Consider the following 18,931-nt stretch of genomic DNA (forward strand, 5'->3'; position numbering starts at 1 on the left):
ATGACAGGATTAAAGTGACTGGGTGCCACAGTGCACTAACCTTCGTAAGACCTGGTTTGAATCCAGCTCGGATAGCTGAGATGGTGAGGGCCTTGAGTGAATCGCCAACCTCAATCCAATGCATAGTGGATGGGGGCCCGCCGTGCAAAATATCCCTCCGTTCAGAAGAGGGGAAAATGTTAAACAAATATACTTGATATCACATCATGCTGAGCATCATTTCCATGTCCACTAGTCTTAAATTAACAATTAACCAAACCAAAGCAGTGTATTTTACTATTATCATAATTTAACTTGCCATTAAAATGTTATCATTTCATTTGAATTAATGTATAATAAAAAGATATATACAACAAGTAACACTGGCTTTATGCAAAAAACACATGGGCGGCAACTGTTCAAATATTTAACATTTTGTTTCTTTAGATTTCACAATAAACACAATTAGAAAAAAGGAACCACCTACAATAGAGAGAGCAAATTTGAATATTTTGCAATTGGAAAGAATTTCAAAACTTCTCAATTCCAATGTGTCAAATTGGATTGTTTAATCTTTGCCCAGCTGCTCATATCAAAGCAGCAGACATTATAATTTACAGAACCTTGTCTGCTTACTAGATTCTTGTGGCATTTCTAGGTTTCACTTTAGATTAAACATTCTGGGAAAGAACTACTATTCTGTGTAAATCGTGTGAGGACGTACATTGAAATGTAATCTGCTCTGAATATGTAACATCCTACGGAATACAAGTGCTGAATTATTGGTAGACACAATACTGGAAAGAAATTCCACATAATAGTGCTGGTTAAATCAGTGAGAAACAGATACTGCTGATGTGCTCAGAAACCTAACCATGTGTGCAGTTTGATGTTGTGCAATTAGCAAATATAATTACACAATGCCAGTAGGCTTATTTAATCTTATTGGTATCAATTCCATGGCACAAATTGCACTAAGTCAATGAGCTTTAATATTCTTATATGGTGCTCTTAATTCATTACCCCAAAATGCTCCTACCATAATCAGCAAAAAACTATAACCATCAGTACTTCACCCTAATATTATATAGCTCAAAACACCTTTACCAGATACAACCCCAATTTGGAAGGACAATGGCCCAGAAATTTGGGTCGGAGACTTCCCGCAGGTGCAAGCCTCTGACCTGCACTTACCTAGCGCGCCGGCCGTTGGGCTGTGGGCCTGCGTGGGATTCCGATCCTGGGCCTGCTCCAACTGCCAGCGCGCAGTGCTTGTGTATCCCAGGGGCGCAGTTAGTTAGATGCATCCCCTGGGATCACGTGGGCCATGGAGAGCCAAAGGTAGCAGGGAAATGCCCATTCATAAAATTGACAGGAAGAGCTGTCAAAACCATAAACACTATAAGCCCCAAAACATCACTAAAAGTTAAAATAAAAATGTTTTTAAATCACATTTTTAAAATAACTATAAATTATATAAAATAACTATTTTAAACAATAATTTAAAATTTTGAAAAAATTAATTACATTTTCTAATGGAGCTAAAAATAAACTTACCTTTCTTTAAAGTATTTAAAAATAATAAAACTGTGGAAAAAATGTTTTAATTTTAATTAATTCACCACTTACCTTGTTAAAAGCAGGCCTTGTGCCTGCTTTTTATATGTGTAACTCCTGGAGATTTACCCTCCCGGAAAAACCTGGAAAAAAAACGTAAGTTCAATGCGCACGCGCTGCCTCTCCGGCGCACGCATTCCACCTCTGAACCCCTTCTTTCAAGGGAACGGAAGTTACGGTTTCCCGCGCATGCGCAGCGCATGTACGAAACCGGCACTTCCATTGGGCCTACGGGTGAGTACCCCATGCGTACTCACCCGTGGAGACCCGAATTTCTGGGCCATAATCTATACTTGTACTGTTTGGATGCTTTTCACGATACAAGTATGGAAAGTTCACTGTGTTATAGATATTAAACATTCTACTGAGATGAAAATACAAAAGATTGATGAACTATAGAATTATAGGTTGCATATAGTAGATATTATAATGGCCCAGAAATTCGGGTCTCCACGGGTGAGTACGCACAGGGTACTCACCCATAAGCCCAATGGAAGTGCCGGTTTCGTGCATGCACTGCGCATGCACGGGAAACCGGAACTTCCGTTCCCTTGAAAGAAGGGGTTCAGAGATGGAACGCGTGCGCCGGAGAGGCAGCGCGTGCGCATTGAACTTACGTTTTTTTTCCAGGTTTTCCCAGGAGGGTAAGTCTCCAGGAGTTACACATATAAAAAGCAGGCGCAAGGCCTGCTTTTAACAAGGTAAGTGGTGAATTAATTCAAATTAAAACATTTTTTCCACAGGTTTATTATTTTTAAATACTTTAAAGAAAGGTAAGTTTATTTTTAGCCCCGTTAGAAAATGTAATAAATTTTTTCAAAAATTTAAATTGTTTAAAATAGTTATTTCATGTAATTTATAGTTTTTTAAAAATGTGATGGTTTTTTAAAAATTTATTTGAAGTTTTAGTGATGTTTTGGGGCTTATAGTATTTATAGGTTTGACAGCTCTTCCTGTCAAACTTATGACTGATGCATTCCCTGCTACCATTGGCTCCCCATGGCCCACGTGATCCCAGGGGACGCATCGAACTAACTGCGCCCCTGGGATACACAAGCACTGCGTGCCGGCAGTTGGAGGAGGCCCAGGATCGGAATCCCACGTGGGCCCACAGCACAATGGCCGGCGCGCTAGGTAAGTGCAGGTTGGAGGCTTGCACCTGCGGGAAGCCCCCGACCCGAATTTCTGGGCCAATATGTGTATATATATATATATAAATCTTTGCATACAATATGGAGAAGCAGCTCTTTACTCTCCATCTATTTAGGGTGAGGATTTTTATAGCGAGACAGAGGGAAAAATTAACTAATTTGTATGTTGGGAAATGTAGCCTATTGGCTTGAATCTCTTCAATTAACAGAGATCTAAAATCAACAAATGGCATTTATATAACACCATTAATTGTAGAAGAACATCACAAAGCACTCCAAGAAAATGGAAATTGAATCAAGGAGGCGAAACGAAGGACCAAAAATCTGCAGGAACTCGAGGCTTCAGCTTCTCAGATAGTGTGGAATATGATTCCTGAAGTCTGATGTAAAAAACATGCATTAGATGCTGTAACTGTATATATATAGTATATATAAAGCTGGGTGCAATTTGGCTTAAGTGATAAATCAGTTGTAATCACCCATCTGCCCTTGCCAAAACTACAAGCCATATACATGTGTACGATAGCAAAATACTGCAGATGTTGGAAATCCGAAATAACAACAGAAAATGCTGGAAAAACTCAGCAAGTCAGGATTGTGTTCATCATGATCAGTGGGGTTCTGTTATATGGATCTGATTACAGAACTAATCATAGTCTGTTTCAGTGCAGGAACAAATTTCTCAGCTCTTTCCCATGCTGAAACAATAAGTCATGTTTACAGGTACAGCACTGCTCATTTGTTTTAGTTGACAAAGCAAAGATTTGCAACTTTAAACTGAGGTTCAGCGTTGTTCATAGTTCAAGTCCCAATGCACTGCCTCTCCTTTCCTGCCTGCTCACCAACCTGAGTGTGGAGTTTGGAAAATGGTGCTTTGTTAAACAGCGAGCAGAGTGCATGTTGTTTAAATGTACAGTAGCCAGCTGATGACAGTTTTATTCTGGTATTGTAACAAACCACATAACTATTCAAGTAATCAACATAAGTATATATATATATATATTTTATATATATATTCTTTGAATATGTTATTTAATTATGAAGTCATTGCAGTATTTTTTAAAAAGTCATGAATGGCTTTGGTCTTTAGTGGAGATCCCAATACAATGACTGAAAATACTATTCAACTGATTGACAATGTCTGAAATTTTAGCAAGCTGTTAAAAACACAAACTGTCTTTTGCTTATGTTTGTAAAATTGGTAGATATATTATAAATAGAACAGGTTTTGTTTCTGTCCTACTCCATTACCATTACCTGTGCTGATCTTGGAAATGTTTAGGAAATGATAATTACGCAATTTCTACCGCACGTTTAAAACTACTTGTATGTAGATTTTTTTCTTTTCATCTAAGTAATAAACATCCCATTACTGGAGAGGTTTTCATATTTTATCTCATACAAACATACACTGCAAATTGGTCCAATTAGATTACATGAGCAATCTAGAATGAGTTTCACAGACAAATTAGTTATAATGAACAGACTTAAATTAGAGTTCTACAGAGACAACAACAACAACTTGCATTTATATAGTGCCTTTAATGTAGTGAAACATCCCAAGGCGTTTCGCAGGAATGTAATCAGACAAAAATTGATCCAGAGGCAAAGAAGGAGACATTAGGGCAGGTGACCTAAAGCTTGGTCAAAGAGGTGGGTTTTAAGGAGAGTCTTAAAGGAGGAGAGAGAGGTAGAGAGGTTTAGGGAAGGAATTCCAGAGCTTAGGTCCGAGGCAGCTGAAGGCACGGCCGCCAATGGTGAGGTAAAGGAAGGTGGGGATGGACAAGAGGCCAGAGTTGGAAGAATGCAGAGTTCTCAGAGGGTTGTAGGGGGTTACAGAGATAGGGATGGGTGAGGCCATGAGGAGATTTGACAACGAGGATGAGAATTTTAAAATGGAGGCGTTCGGGGACAGTGAGCCAATGTAGGTCAGCGAGCACGGGGGGTGGTGGTTGTGAAAGGATATTTACAAATCCTAGCCCCTTTGGGACTATCCCGGATCAGGCGTATTTCTCAGATGTTCACTTTCAACTAAAGTTTGAGGTAGCCGAATCCTAAAGACGCTTAACTGGGTCTAAAGGTCTGGGCTATCTCTCCCTAAAGGAAAGGAGCAACCCGAGAATGTTATGTAGGAGGTGGCGGGTGTGGTGCATGCGCCCAGTCAGTTATGCTCCTGACTGTGAGCGGTTCGAATCGCTCCCACGCCCCTGGGTTCTAGACACCGGACTTAGGTACAGGCAGCGATACAGAAAACTCGAGTAGACAGGTGGTTTGGATGCAAGCAAAAACCAAGATTTTATTGAACAGGAAAATTAATACAGTCTTAAAAGAAGTTACCACTATAACATTACAGGCAAATGCACTTATACAGGGAATGGGGAACACACGACACATCGAGGGAAAACAACTATCTTAACAATCCCCTTATCCTTATCCCACCCCCATACCTAACTAGATTAAACTATGAGGGGTCAGAATCTATGCTCACCAATCAAAAACGGGGTTTGCTCAATTCAAAACAGTGGTGGGGTTCGGGGTTCACTCTTAGTGCTCTCTGGAGCCTGCCGTCGTCACGTGGTCTCCGGGTGCTGCAAGGACGTTGTCCAGGTTCGAGTACCCCAAAGTGAAAGTCTCTGTTTGGGTACTTTACCTTGCAGGAATGATTCTTCGTCGACAGCTGCCAGTTTGAGTTAGTGTGCAGATATTCGAAGGTCGGCCGAGGCTGAAGGCCCGATGATTCAAAACCTCCCCTCGTTTGGTCTTCTCCAGCCGGTCTGCCCCTCGGTGGTTTTCCCTTCTCCCCTCATCGCGTCCCGCCTCGCCTGGCCTGAATCTGTCCGTGTCTGCCTGACCCGGTGTCAGTTCCAGATGGAGTGGGAAAGGGGCACGGGCAGAGGCCGTGGGATGGGGAAAGAGCGGCGGCCACAAGGGCGAGGGGCCCGAGGAGCAGCACCAGCACTCCAACCAATGAACTCTACGGACCTCCTCCGAACGAACGAACTAGCTGTCCCCCGCAATGCTACCCGGGGCCTTCAATTATACCTTCATCGAAAACCCTTATCTTCGCGCCAAATCAGGTTAGTTCTTTGTCTTAAACTTGGCAGGCTAGTTTAAAATAATGGTAGCAATTCATACTAACGGGTTTTAGATGGCCGGTAATCGCATCTACCGGCCCGATAATTGACTTGTATTGTCCTGAAAGTTCCTTGATGGGCTTGTCCAACCTCGATGGCTGTGTTAATCTGTTTCCGATAATGTATGCAGATTGTTTGATGGCTTTAACTATAGGCCTAAACTGCAATTAGATCCGTCTCCAATTCAGTCTAATGCATAATTCAGAGTCCTGTCTCGTTCCAAAACACAAAGTTTCTCTTCACAGAAAACCTGCAGCCTTAGTTTCGATTTCTCCCAAGCTGTCTGCGCTGCAGAATCCATTTTGGAATCCCACAGGCTTTCTGCCATGAGGCACCCTTTTCAATTTAAAAATGTCCATGCAGGGTCCCTTTTATTAATAATAACCTTCGGGGAGATGCGGAAATTTTACAAATCTTACAGTTACCATCCTCCAGATAGCACTTTTAATAAGTTTAACCAGACTGTAACGTCCCGGATATTATGAGGGTCCAGAGATCTCCCCTCAGAAATGTACCTCTTCACCAAAGAGTGTACAGAGATTAGGTTAGCGAGTTATTGATACAAAAGACTTATGTGAGACAATTCTAAAATATATAGAGATTTATTAAAAGAACCGACATGCAATTTACAGTTGGTGAATCAGTCAATCACAATGTTAACAGCTCTAAAAAGAGAAAAAATACAATCTTATTTTTAACAGAGAATCTTACTTTTAAATCTTAACTTCGCTACAGTATTACAGTTCTTAAAATTTTCTATACAGGATATCCATCAATTATCAAGGTAGCAGTTACCTTCAATCCCCGAGGTACAAAAGAGTGAAGGACTACAGAGTCGCCTCTGTAGTCGAGAATCGCTTTGCCCGATTAAAGTGAGTCTGATATCTTATTTGAGACTTCAATATTTATACCCTTTTTCAGTTGTTTTGCATAAGGATTTTTGTTGATCCAAGTTAATTATCACTAATCATCTTTTAGCTGACCCCTGCACTTCTTACTGCTGTATCATCAATAGTTATTGGGAGTTTACCATTTATTTTCAAAGGGCAGATGTCCTTTGTGCCTTTTCCATTACATCATGTGTCATTCTTAAGAAGTTTAACAAGGTTATTTATCCAGGGTCAACAACTGTCCTGATTTAATAAGGTTACTTATTCAGGGTAAACAACTGTCGTGTGCCAACAAGGCCAGAATTCTTTCATCGCTAGGATTTCCAAATCCAGCTTGTCTTGTTTTTAAAGAAGTTATAAGGTAGAATTCTTTATAAGGTAGTGTATTTTTCTAAATGGGTTATAAGGTTGAATTCCTTCGCAATTGAACGGGTTTTGGAATAAGCTTAAGTTTACGAAGGCTGGCCAGGAGGGAATTGGAATAGTCAAGTCTGGAGGTAACAGAAGCATGGGCGAGGGTTTCAGCAGCAGATGGGCTGAGGCAGGGGCAGGGGCAGAGATGGGCGATATTACGGTGGTAGTAGTAGGTGGTCTTGGTGAGGGAGAGGATGTGGGGTCAGAAGCTCAGCTTAGGATCAAATAGGACGCAGAGTTTGCAAACAGTCCGGTTCAGCCTGAGACATAGGCCAGGGAGGGGGTGGAATTGGCGGCTAGGGAATGGAGTTTGCGGCATGGGCTGAAGCCAATAGCTTTAGTCTTCCCAATGTTTAATTGAAGGAAATTTCGGCTCATCCAGGATAGGATGTCGGACAAGCTGTCTAACAATACAGAGGCAGTGGAAAGGTTGAGAGAGATGGTGGTGAGGTAGAGCTGGGTGTCGTCAGCGCATATGTGGTATCTGATTTTGTGCTTTTGGATGATTTCGCCGAGGGGGCAGAGACAGCATTCAGTACAATACTTTTCAAAGCTGGTGCAGGAAGGCATTTAAGCCCTGCGTTAAACATTTAAGCCATGAAATTCCTCAGGAAGCCTTCAAGTGGAGCAGAACTCAAACCTGCCCACAGCCAACCACCCTGACCCTATCAGAAATCCCAGGGTCAGGCTATTTTAAACATCTTGGGCAGGTTCCAACAAGACCGGGAAAGGGGAGGGAGTCAGTGGCTCCAGAACAAACGCTAACATTTTTAAAATATGTACTCTTGACTTCTCCTGCCAATTTTGACAATGTGATTGATTGCTCCGCAAATAATTGCCTTCCCAAAAACAGGCCTTTGAATTTTTGAATCCCAAGTGCCATAGCAACACTGGGCACCGAGGCCTTTCTGGTGTCCCCGGCATTTAGCGTTATTAGGGGCAAAAATGAGATAAATACATTGTACAATGTATTTTTCTCATTTATATCCACCTGTTTGGGGGTGGCTGTATTATGAATCCGCCGCAAAAGTGCTGTGATTTCTAATGGGGCTGAAAAGGGACAGGACCCTGAACCATCCAGATTCCATCCCCTCACCCAGCTGGCAGTCCACTGTGAATCCACTCCCCCCGCCCCCTGGAATTTCAGGCTCTTAGATTTCAGCTTTTGGAATACAAAGTAGATGCAAATTGGACAGGTAATCTACAACCCTTAAGGATTAGAACATAAGAAATAGGAGCAGGAGTCGGCCATACAACCCCTCAAGCCTGCTCCGCCATTCAATAAGATCATGGCTGATCATCGACCTCAACTCCACTTTCCCACCCAATCTCCATATCCCTTGATTCCCCTTGAGTCTAAAAATCTATCTATCTCAGCCTTGAATATACTCAAAGGCTCAGCATTCACAGCCCTCTGAGTGAAGAAATTCCTTCTCATCTCGGTCTTAAATGGCCTACCCCTTATCCTGAGACTATGCCCCCTAGTTCTAGACATTCCAGCCAGGGAAAACAACCTCTCGGCATCTACCCTGTCAATCCCCTTCAGAATCTTATATGTTTCAATGAGATCACCTCCCATTCTTCTAAACTCCAGAGAATATAGGCCTATTCTACACAATCTCTCATCATAGGACAGCCCTCTCATCCCAGGAATCAATCTAGTGAACCTTCATTGCACCGCCTCCAAGGCAAGTATATCCTTCCTCAGATAAGGAGACCAAAACTGTGCACAATACTCCAGGTATGGTCTCACCAAGGCCCTGTACAATTACATAGAAACATAGAAACATAGATGATAGGAGCAGGAGTTGGCCATTCGGCCCCTCAACCCTACTCCACCATTCAATGAGATCATGGCTGATCATCCAAACTCAGTACCCTGTCCCTGCCTTCTCCCCATATCCCTTGATCCCTTTAGCCTTAAGAAATATATCTAACTCCTTCTTGAATATATTTAATGAATTGGCCTCTACTGCCTTCTGTGGTAGAGAATTCCACAGGTTCACCACTCTCTGGGTGAAGAAATTCCTCCTCATCTCTGTCCTAAATGGCTTACCCCTTATCCTTAGACTGTGACCCCTGGTTCTGGACTCCCCCGCCATCGGGAACATCCTTCCTGCATCTAGTCTGTCTAGTCCTGTTAGAATTTTATAAGTTTCAATGAGATCCCCTCTCAGTCTTCTAAACTCCAGCCAGTATAAGCCCAATCGACCCAATCTCTCCTCATACGTCATTCCTGCCATCCCAGGTATCAGTCTGGTGAATCTTCGCTGCACTCCCTCCATGGCAAGAACATCCTTCCTCAGATAAGGCAACCAAAACTGCACACAATACTCAAGGTGTGGTCTCACCAAGGCCCTGTACAACTGCAGCAACACATCCTTGTTCCTGTACTCGAACCCTCTCGCTACGAAGGCCAACATACCATTTGCCTTCTTAACCGCCTGCTGCACTTGCATGCTTACCTTCAGCGACTGGTGCACAAGGACACCCAGGTCTCGTTGCACTTCCCCTTCTCCCAATCTATTGCTGTTCAGTTAATAATCTGCCTTCCTGTTTTTGCCACCAAAGTGGATAACCTCGCATTTATCCACATTATACTGCATCTGCCATGCATCTGCCCAATCACCAAACCTGTCCAAATCATACTGGAGTTTCTCGGCATCCTCCTCACAGCACAGAAGCCCACCCAGCTTTGTGTTGTCTGCAAACTTGGAGATATTACATCTAGTTCTCTCGTCTAGATCATTAATATATATTGGCCCAGAAATTCGGGTCGAGGGCTTCCCGCGGGTGCAAGCCCCTGACCTGCACTTACCTTACACGCTGGCCGTTGAGCTGTGGGCCCCGGTGGAATTCCGATCCTGGGCCTGCTCCAGCTGCAGGCGCGCAGTGCTTGCGTATCCCAGGGGCGCAGTTAGTTCAATGCGTCCCCTGGGATCACGTGGGCCATGGGGAGCCAATCAGAGCAGGGAATGCGCCATTCATAAGTTTGACAGGAAGAGCTGTCAAAACTTATAAATACTACGGGCCCCAAAATGTCACTAAATCTTCAAATACATTTTTTAAAAGATCACATTTTTAAAATAAATTATAAATTACATGAAATAACTTAAACAATAATTTAAATTTTTGAAAAAAATAATTTTATTTTCTAACAGGGCTCAAAATAAACTTACCTTGCTTTAAAGTATTTAAAAATAATAAACATGTGGAAAAAATGTTTTAATTTTAATTAATTCACCACTTACCTTGTAAAAAGCAGGCCTTACGCCTGCTTTTTAAATGTGTAACTTCTGGAGACTTACCCTCCCGGGAAAACCTGTAAAAAAAAACGTAAGTTCGATGCGCATGCGCAGCCTCTCCTGCACACGCGTTCGAACTCTGAACCCCTTCTTTCAGGGGAATGGAAGTGCCGGTTTCCCGCGCATGCGCAGTGCATGCAGGAAACCGGCACTTCCATTGGGTCTACGGATGAGTACCCTGTGCGTACTCACCCGTGGAGACCCGAATTTCTGGGCCATTGTGAATAGCTGGGGTCCTAGGATCCCTGCGGTACCCCACTAGTCACTGCCTGCCACTCGGAAAAAGACCCGTTTATTCCAACTCTTTGTTTCCTGTCTGCCAACCAGTTCTCTATCCAAGTCAATACCTTGCCCCCAATCCCATGTGCCTTAACTTTACACGCTAATCTCTTATGCGGGACCTTATCGAAAGCCTTCTGAAAGTCCAAATACATCACATCCACTGGTTCTCCCTTATCTATTCTACCAGTTACATCCTCAAAAAATTCCAGTAAATTAGTCAAGCATGATTTACCTTTTGTAAATCCATGTTGACTTTGCCCGATCCTGTCACTGTTTTCCAAGTGTTCTGCTATTACATCTTTTATAATGGACTCTAGCATTTTCCCCACTACCGATGTCAGGCTTACCGGTCTATAATTCCCCGTTTTCTCTCTAACACCTTTTTTGAATAGTGGGGTAACATTAGCTACCCTCCAATCCATGGGAACTGTTCCAGAGTCTATAGAATTTTGGAAGATGACCAGCAATGCATCTACTAGTTCTAGGGCCACTTCCTTAAGTACTCTAGGATGTAGATTATCAGGCCCTGGGGATTTATCGGCCTTCAATCCCATCAATTTCCCTAACACCATTTCCCTACAAATACTGATTTCATTCAGTTCCTCCCGCTCATTAGAACCCATGTTCCTCAACATCTCTGGGAGGTTATATGTGTCCTCCTTTGTGAAGACAGAACCAAAGTATGTATTTAGTTGGTCTGCCATTTCTATGTTCCCCATTATAAATTCCCCTGATTCTGACTGCAAGGGACCTATGCTTGACTTCACCAATCTTTTTCTCTTCACATATCTATAGAAGCTTTTACAGTCAGTTTTGATGTTCCCTGAAAGCTTACTCTCATACTCTATTTTCCCCCTCTTAATTAATCCCTTTGTCCTCCTTTGCTGAATCCTAAACTGCTCCCAATCCTCAGGTTTACTGCTTTTTCTGGCCAATTTATATGTCCTCTCCTTGGATCTTAGTAATTGTAGTAAGACTTCCTTATTCTTATATACTCCAACCCCCTTGCAATAAAGGCCAACATGCCATTTGCCTTCCTTATTGCTTGCTGTACCTGTATGCTTTCTGTGTTTCTTGCACGAGGACACCCAAATCTCTCTGAACACCAACATTTGAAAGTTTCTCACCATTTAAAAAATGTTCTGTTTTTCTCTTCTTCCTACCAAAGTGAATAACCTCACATTTCCCTACATTAAACTCCATCTGCCACCTTACTGCCCACTCACTCAGTCTATCGATATCCCTTTGCAGACTCTTTGGGTTCAATTTTCATTGGGCCGTTGAGGCGGGATTGGAGGATTTTCTAAGTGCCCTGTTACCACTTCCTTAATAATCGATTTCAGCATTTTCTCGACGACTGATGTCAGGCTAACTGGCCTATAGTTCACCGTTTTCTCTCTCCCTCCTTTCTTGAATAGCGGGGTTACATTTGGAACCTTCCAATCCGCTGGGACCTTTCCTGAATCTAGGGAATTTTGGAAGGTCACAACCAATGCATCCACTATCTCTGTAGCCACCTCTTTTAGAACCCTAGGATGTAGGCCATCAGGTCCAGGGGATTTGTCAGCTTTTCGTCCCATTAGTTTCTCAAGTACTTTTTCTCTACTGATATTAATTACTTTAAGTTCCTCGCTCTCATTAGCCCCTTGGTTCCCCACTATTTTTGGTATACTTTTTGTGTCTTCTACTGTGAAGACAGATACAAAATATTTGTTTAAAGCCTCTCCATTTCCTTGTATCCCAATATAATGTCTCCTGTCTCAGCCTCTATGGGACCAATTCTTCCTTTTAACATACGCAGACTCGGAAAGCTGCAAGCTGTCACTTTTGACAGATCGCAGCCGTTCAGCTTTAAGTTCTGCCTGACTGATGCACTCCTGACGCCTAGAGGAAGAAAGGCTGTGAAGGTAAGTAAAGGTAAGTAAAAGTTCTTTACACACTTTAGACACACCAAACACACTTACCTTTACACTCATGCACCCATCACTCACTTGAGCGCCAACATCGCGACCCCTCCAACTCATTCAACCCGATGGCCCGCCGCTCCAACCTGGCGTGGTTTGGAGCCGTCGGGAAACCCACACAAAACCCTTCAAAATGGGGATTAGGCTAAAAACTGCCTGTTAACTACCTGTTAACAGGCAGTTAATTGGCACTAATCCCTTCCCGCCTGGTTTCGGCGGGTCCCAGTGCAGGGCGGGTAACCGCCGCCCCTGAAACTTACGTGGGGCGGTGTTTTGGGTGGGATGATGGCGGGACCCCCAAAGTCGGGATTTCCCCCCCCCCCCACACGCCTGAAACCCCGCCTGACGGCTCCCCGAAAATCTAGCCCTAAGACTCTAGTGTTGGACTTAGAATTTCACATTGAGTTTGAAAGTGACATTCTTATCATATTATGATCACTCTTTCCTAGAGGATCCTTTACTATAAGATTACTAATTAACCCTGTCTCATTACACAAAACAAGATCTAAAATAGCCTGTTCCCTGGTTGGTTCCATGACGTATTGTTCTAGGAAACTGTCTTGAATACATTCCATGAACTCGTCCGCCAGACTACCCTTGCCAATTTGATTTGCCCAATCTATATGCAGATTAAAGTCCCCCACGATTATTGTATTACCTTTATTACAAGCTCCTATTATTTCTTGATTAATACTCTGTCCAAAGGTAAAGCTACTGTTAGGGGGCCTATAAACTATTCCCGCCACTGTTTCTGCCCCTTGTTATTTCTTATCTCCACCATACTGATTCTACTTCCTGATCTTCTGAGCCACGATCCTTTCTCACTACTGTCCTTATGTCATCCTTAATTATCAGGGCTACTCCTCCTCCTGTCCCAGTCTGCCTGTCTTTTTGATAAGTCAGGTACCCTGGAATACTTAGTTCCCAAACCTGATCACCTTGCAACCATGTCTCTGTAATGGTTATTAGATCATACCCATTTATCACTATTTGTGCCACTAATTTTTCTACCTTGTTATGAATGCTTCGTGCATTCAGGTAAAATGCCTTTAGTTTTAATCTTTTACCATTATTCCCTGCTTTCATCTTATTCGCTGATCCACGATTACCTTTAAACTCTCTGTCCCTTCCTGTCACACACTGCTTATCTTTACCCAAGTCGCTACACTACTCCATTGCCTTGACTTTTCTCTTTAGCTTTCTAAATTTCCCCTCCCCCCACCCCTTTTTAGCTTAAAGCCCTACCTACAGCCCTAGTTATTCGATTTGCCAGGACACTGGTCCCAGCCCGGTTTAAGTGGAGACCGTCCCAACAGAACAGCTCCCTCTTTCCCCAGTACTGGTGCCAGTGCCCCATGATTCAAAACCCCTTCCTCCCACATCACTCTTTAAGCCACGCATTTAACTCTCTGATCTGCTTGTCCCTATGCTAATTTGCTCGTGGCTCAGGTAACAATCCAGAGATTATTACCTTTGAGGTTCTGTTTTTAATTTGGTTCCTAGCTCCTCAAACAATCTCAGCAGAACCTCCTTTCTAGTTCTACCTATTTCGTTGGTTCCTACATGGACCACGGCAACTGGATTCTCCCCCTCCCACTCCAAATTCTTCTCCAGCCACGGGGAGATATTCTTAACCTGACACCGGACAGGCAACACAGCCTTCGGAACTCCCAATCTCGGCTGCAGAGAACAGTATCTATCCCTCTGACTATACTCTTACCTGCCTGAGTTGCAGTCACACCCTCCTATCCCTGAACACTAACCAGACCTGTACCACTACCTAACCTAAGGGGTGTGACTGCCTCCTGGATCAAAATGTCCAGATAACTCTCCCCCTCCCTGATGCCCCACAATGTCTGCACCTCGGACTCCAGCTCAACAACTCTGAGCTGAAGCTCCTCGAGTTGCAGACACTTACTGCAGACGTGGTTGTCCAGGATCGCAATGCTCTCCACAAACTCCCACATGCTGCAGTTGTGGCACACCGCCTGCACTGCTATCCCTATATAACCTTGTTTTAATTATTTAGGTAATTAAAGTTAATGTATTTAATTAACTTAGCTTACAGTTTATCTTTTAACTAATTACTAGATCTAGTTTAAGTTCTAGGTAGATGAAATTAAATATTTACCTGTAACACAAAGCACTCAAGTTTTGGATGCAAAAAGCAGCACTTCCTTCCCCCTCTGCTCCGAATTCCCACTCTCCAAATTCCCAAGTTACAACAATCTGTTTAAGTGCACTCCATTTTAAGACAGTCTGTGCTGATCTCTCTGCGCATCAGCAAATACTGTTTACTTTTATACCTTAGGACCAGATTAAGTGTGCAGTACTATGCAGTATTCAGATCAAATGTGCAGTTCTGTACACCATTCTGATGTACAGTATCCAGGTCAAATGAACAGTACATATTTGAACAGATCAGTTCCCCACCCAGATCAGATGTACAATATTCTAAAGTTCCCAGTTCAGAAGTACAGTACTAGATGAGCAGCACCAAATTTAAATGTTGGGTAAGGACTGGATCAGGCTTTTAAAGCCCAAAGTTGGCATCACTTAATCACTAGTTCTTAATTTATCTTGTTTTCTCTCCTCTATGAGTAGGTTCTTGAACAATAGGCTTTGCCCTTCACCTAGCTCTTTCAATTAAATACATTGAGCCACACAGTACATCAACTCTCCTAACCATTTACAAAGTTGGCCCATTTCTCTCCTTAATCTTTTATACCTACTGGAAGAAGAGGGACAGTTCAGGTTAATTATGCATAGTTCAAATACAGAGCACTATGCCACTATCAGTTATCTTGATGAGCAGTAAGTCAATGAAGTTAATTTAATTTTATTCAATTAAATATTTTAACTGCTGAATCAAATGGTAACTGGCAGGAGCCTGACAAGAGCAGCAGAATGCTTGTTACACTTTAGACTTTGATACACAAGCAAGGATTTTATGTCGCCAGGTAAGTACTTGAAGCTTCAGATGTTATTGCTGTTTCAATTTGTAGAAGTTTGGTAAAAATGTGTCTTACATTTTGTGCAGTTGGCTAACGATCGCTCACTAAAACAACCCGGTCATTATCACATAATTAAAATGCTTGGAACATAAATTATTTATTAAAGCAAGCCCTTGTTTCTGGCTCTGGGTGTAAAGATTTTCCATTTCCCAATTCATTGTAGAAACTACTTGAATATGTATAAACTGTCGCCCACTGTCTTCTGCTATAACCCAGTATTTTCAACAGAGGGTGCACCACAGCTCTAGCAAACACTGGACTGGTTGGGGAAGGTTTGAGAGACTGAAAGGCATTTTGAAAAGGGCAAAAATTAGCTCAAATCTCGATGTAACTGTGTGCTCCAGTTCAGGCAGCCCAAAACTGTTCATTAAAACAAAACACATTGAAGCAGAAATTCCAGTCCCTACGGGTGTGTACACGCTGTGTACTCACCCGTAGGGCCAACGGAAATGCCGATTTCAGGCATGCACTGTGCATGCGCTGGAAACCGGCATTTCCGATCTGTCAAGACAGCTCTTGACAGATCCTCCGGCTGCCCTGGAGCAGGGCCTCTGCGGGTGGAGAGTTCTGTTTTTTGGAGACCCTCTGCCCGCAGAAAACACTTACAATTCTTGCGCCTGGTAAAATCAGGTGCAAGGCCTGCTTTTACCAGGATAAGAGTTGAAAAACGTTTTTTTTTTAATTTCCACTGATTTATCATTTAAAAATACTTTAAAGAAAGCTACGTTTATTTTTAGCCCCGTTAAAAACTTAAATTTTTTTTTCAAAAAATAACATTTTTGTATAAAATACTTAATTTATGTTATTTAAAGTCATTTTAAAAATGTGATAAAAAAAAAATTTATTTAAAGTTTTACTATGTTTTTGGGGGTGATCTCTATTCATAGATTTAACAGGTCTTTCTGTCAAATCTATGAATGGAGATTCCCTTCTCTGATTGGCTCCCCATGGCCCACGTGATCCCAGGGACACTGCGAACCACCTGCGCCCCTGGGATACGTGGGCCCTGCGCACCGGCAGTTTGGAGAGGCCCAGCAACAGAACTCTGCGCCTCCCGGGAGCCCTCGGGAGGCCTGCAAACAAAATTTCTGGGCCAATTTCTCAATTCCTGTGTTTACAATAGCTACAGGAATTACTGTATTTTACAGGGGAAATAATCTGTACAGGATTCTGGAACAAGAATAATGAAAACAGGTAATGGGAAAATAAGCAGGAGTGGCAATACTGTAAACAAGGAAAAAAATAACTTGCATTTATATAGCACCTTTCATGAGCACCGAACGTCCCAAAGCGCTTTACAGCCAATGAAGTACTTTTGAAGTGTCGTCACTGTTATAATGTAGGGAATGCAGCAGTCCATTTGCACACAGCAAGGTTCCACAAACAGAAATTAAATAAATGATCAAATAATCTGTTTTAGTGATGTTGATTGAGGAATAAATATTGGCCGGGACAGCGGGAGAATTCTTTATCTTCGAATAGTGCCATGAGACCTTTTATGTCTAATTATCTAGAGCCCTGTACTAATAATCCAGGGAAATCCCACCATTAGCTGTTTGAGAAATTGAATTCAGTTAAAAAAATAATTTGGAACTAAAAGTGACCATGTTGGATTGTCATAAAGACCCAACTGATTCACTGATGTCTTTTAGGGAAAGAAACCCACCATCCTTACCCGGTCTGGCCTATATGTGACTCCAGACCCACACCAACGTGGTTGACTCTTAACTGTCCTCTCAAGGCCCACCAGCACCTTCTCAGAGCATTGAGGGATGGTCAATAAATGCTGGCCTTGCCAGCGATGCCCACATCCTGAGAATTAATTTTTAAAAACATGGGAGGCAGATAAGGCCCCAGTTTAACATCTCATCCAAAAGACGTCACCTCCGGCAGTGTGACACTTCCGCAGTACTACACTGAAGTGTTAGCCTGGATCATGTGCTCAAGTCATAGAGTAGAACGATAAGAAACTGTAAACACAAGAAACATACACCACTAAAAAAGCATTTGGTCCCCAAGCTTGCTCCTTCCAGCAGACTGTATGCATTATGTAGTGCCATGACTTCTTATTTATTTCATATCTTGTGAAAGGGAGATAGAGAGTCAGATAGATAGAATGAGAATATCAATGTGTCCCAGGAGTAATTCATTGGAACATTGTAGTTGTTTAAAAAATTGGACATTGCAGAGTACATAAAACAGAACAGCCGAGATATGTGCATTCTCTAAGGAGGTGTAAGCAGGCAGTACCAAACTAGAGCCTTTTCAAAGCATTAGTTCCTTTGCAAAAGTGGCTTTTATAAGGTAACAAGGTAAGCCAATCTCAATTAGGTGTAACTATTGTATTTATTTACTGTTAGCAATTTCATTATTTCTGAATTTGGTGCTTTTTCATACAGGAAAACATTAGTAGGAAAATAAAGGAATTCTAGAATCATCCTGAAACTTTGGGGCCGATTTCCTCAGCCCCGAGGAGGCGGGACTGCCGGGAAAATGGCAGAATTTGGGGGTGGGTGGCAAACCCACCCCCAACCCGCCTCCGTGCCATCTTCCCAGGAGGCGGGTTGCCGTCCCGTGCCGGATCCCGTCTCCTTGGAGGTGGGAAGGGATTAAAGCCTATTAACTGCCTGTTAACAGGTAGTTAACAGGCAGAAAATAGGATTATCCCATTTTTGCCCTCATAAGTGCAGGCTTCCCGACGGCACCAAAACCCGCCAGGGTCAATGAGGCGCGTAATGGGTCTGCGGGGGTCAGGGGGTTTCAAAAGTGTGGTGTGAAGGTAAGTGATGGGTGCAAGTGTGGAGAGGTAAGTATCTGAGGTAAGTCCTAAGTGTTTTTAAAAGTGTACTTACCTTTGTTTCTTCCTGCAGCCTTCAGTCGGTTTCTATACGGGGAGCCTCGCACCTCCGTGTTGCAGATGAGAGATGTCCGTTGCATTCTCCAATGCAACAAACATCTCAATTCTGTCAAAGAAAGAAGGTTGATGAGGTCTTGTATGCAAGACCTCATCAAACTGCAGAGATTGTCACTGTTTGACAGCTTCACAGAGCTGTCAAACGATGACAATTCATCTGTCCAAAATTTTTGACAGATGAAACGTCACACGTTGACATGCTCTGCAACCGGCTTTCCCTTAATTGGCCTGCTAAGCCCGCTGGGTGGGCTTAACAAGGTCAATCAG

The sequence above is a fragment of the Somniosus microcephalus genome, chromosome 6 (assembly GCF_052327205.1).
Source record: "Somniosus microcephalus isolate GS21.2 chromosome 6, FLI_Smic_1.0, whole genome shotgun sequence".
NCBI classification, from domain to species: domain Eukaryota; kingdom Metazoa; phylum Chordata; class Chondrichthyes; order Squaliformes; family Somniosidae; genus Somniosus; species Somniosus microcephalus.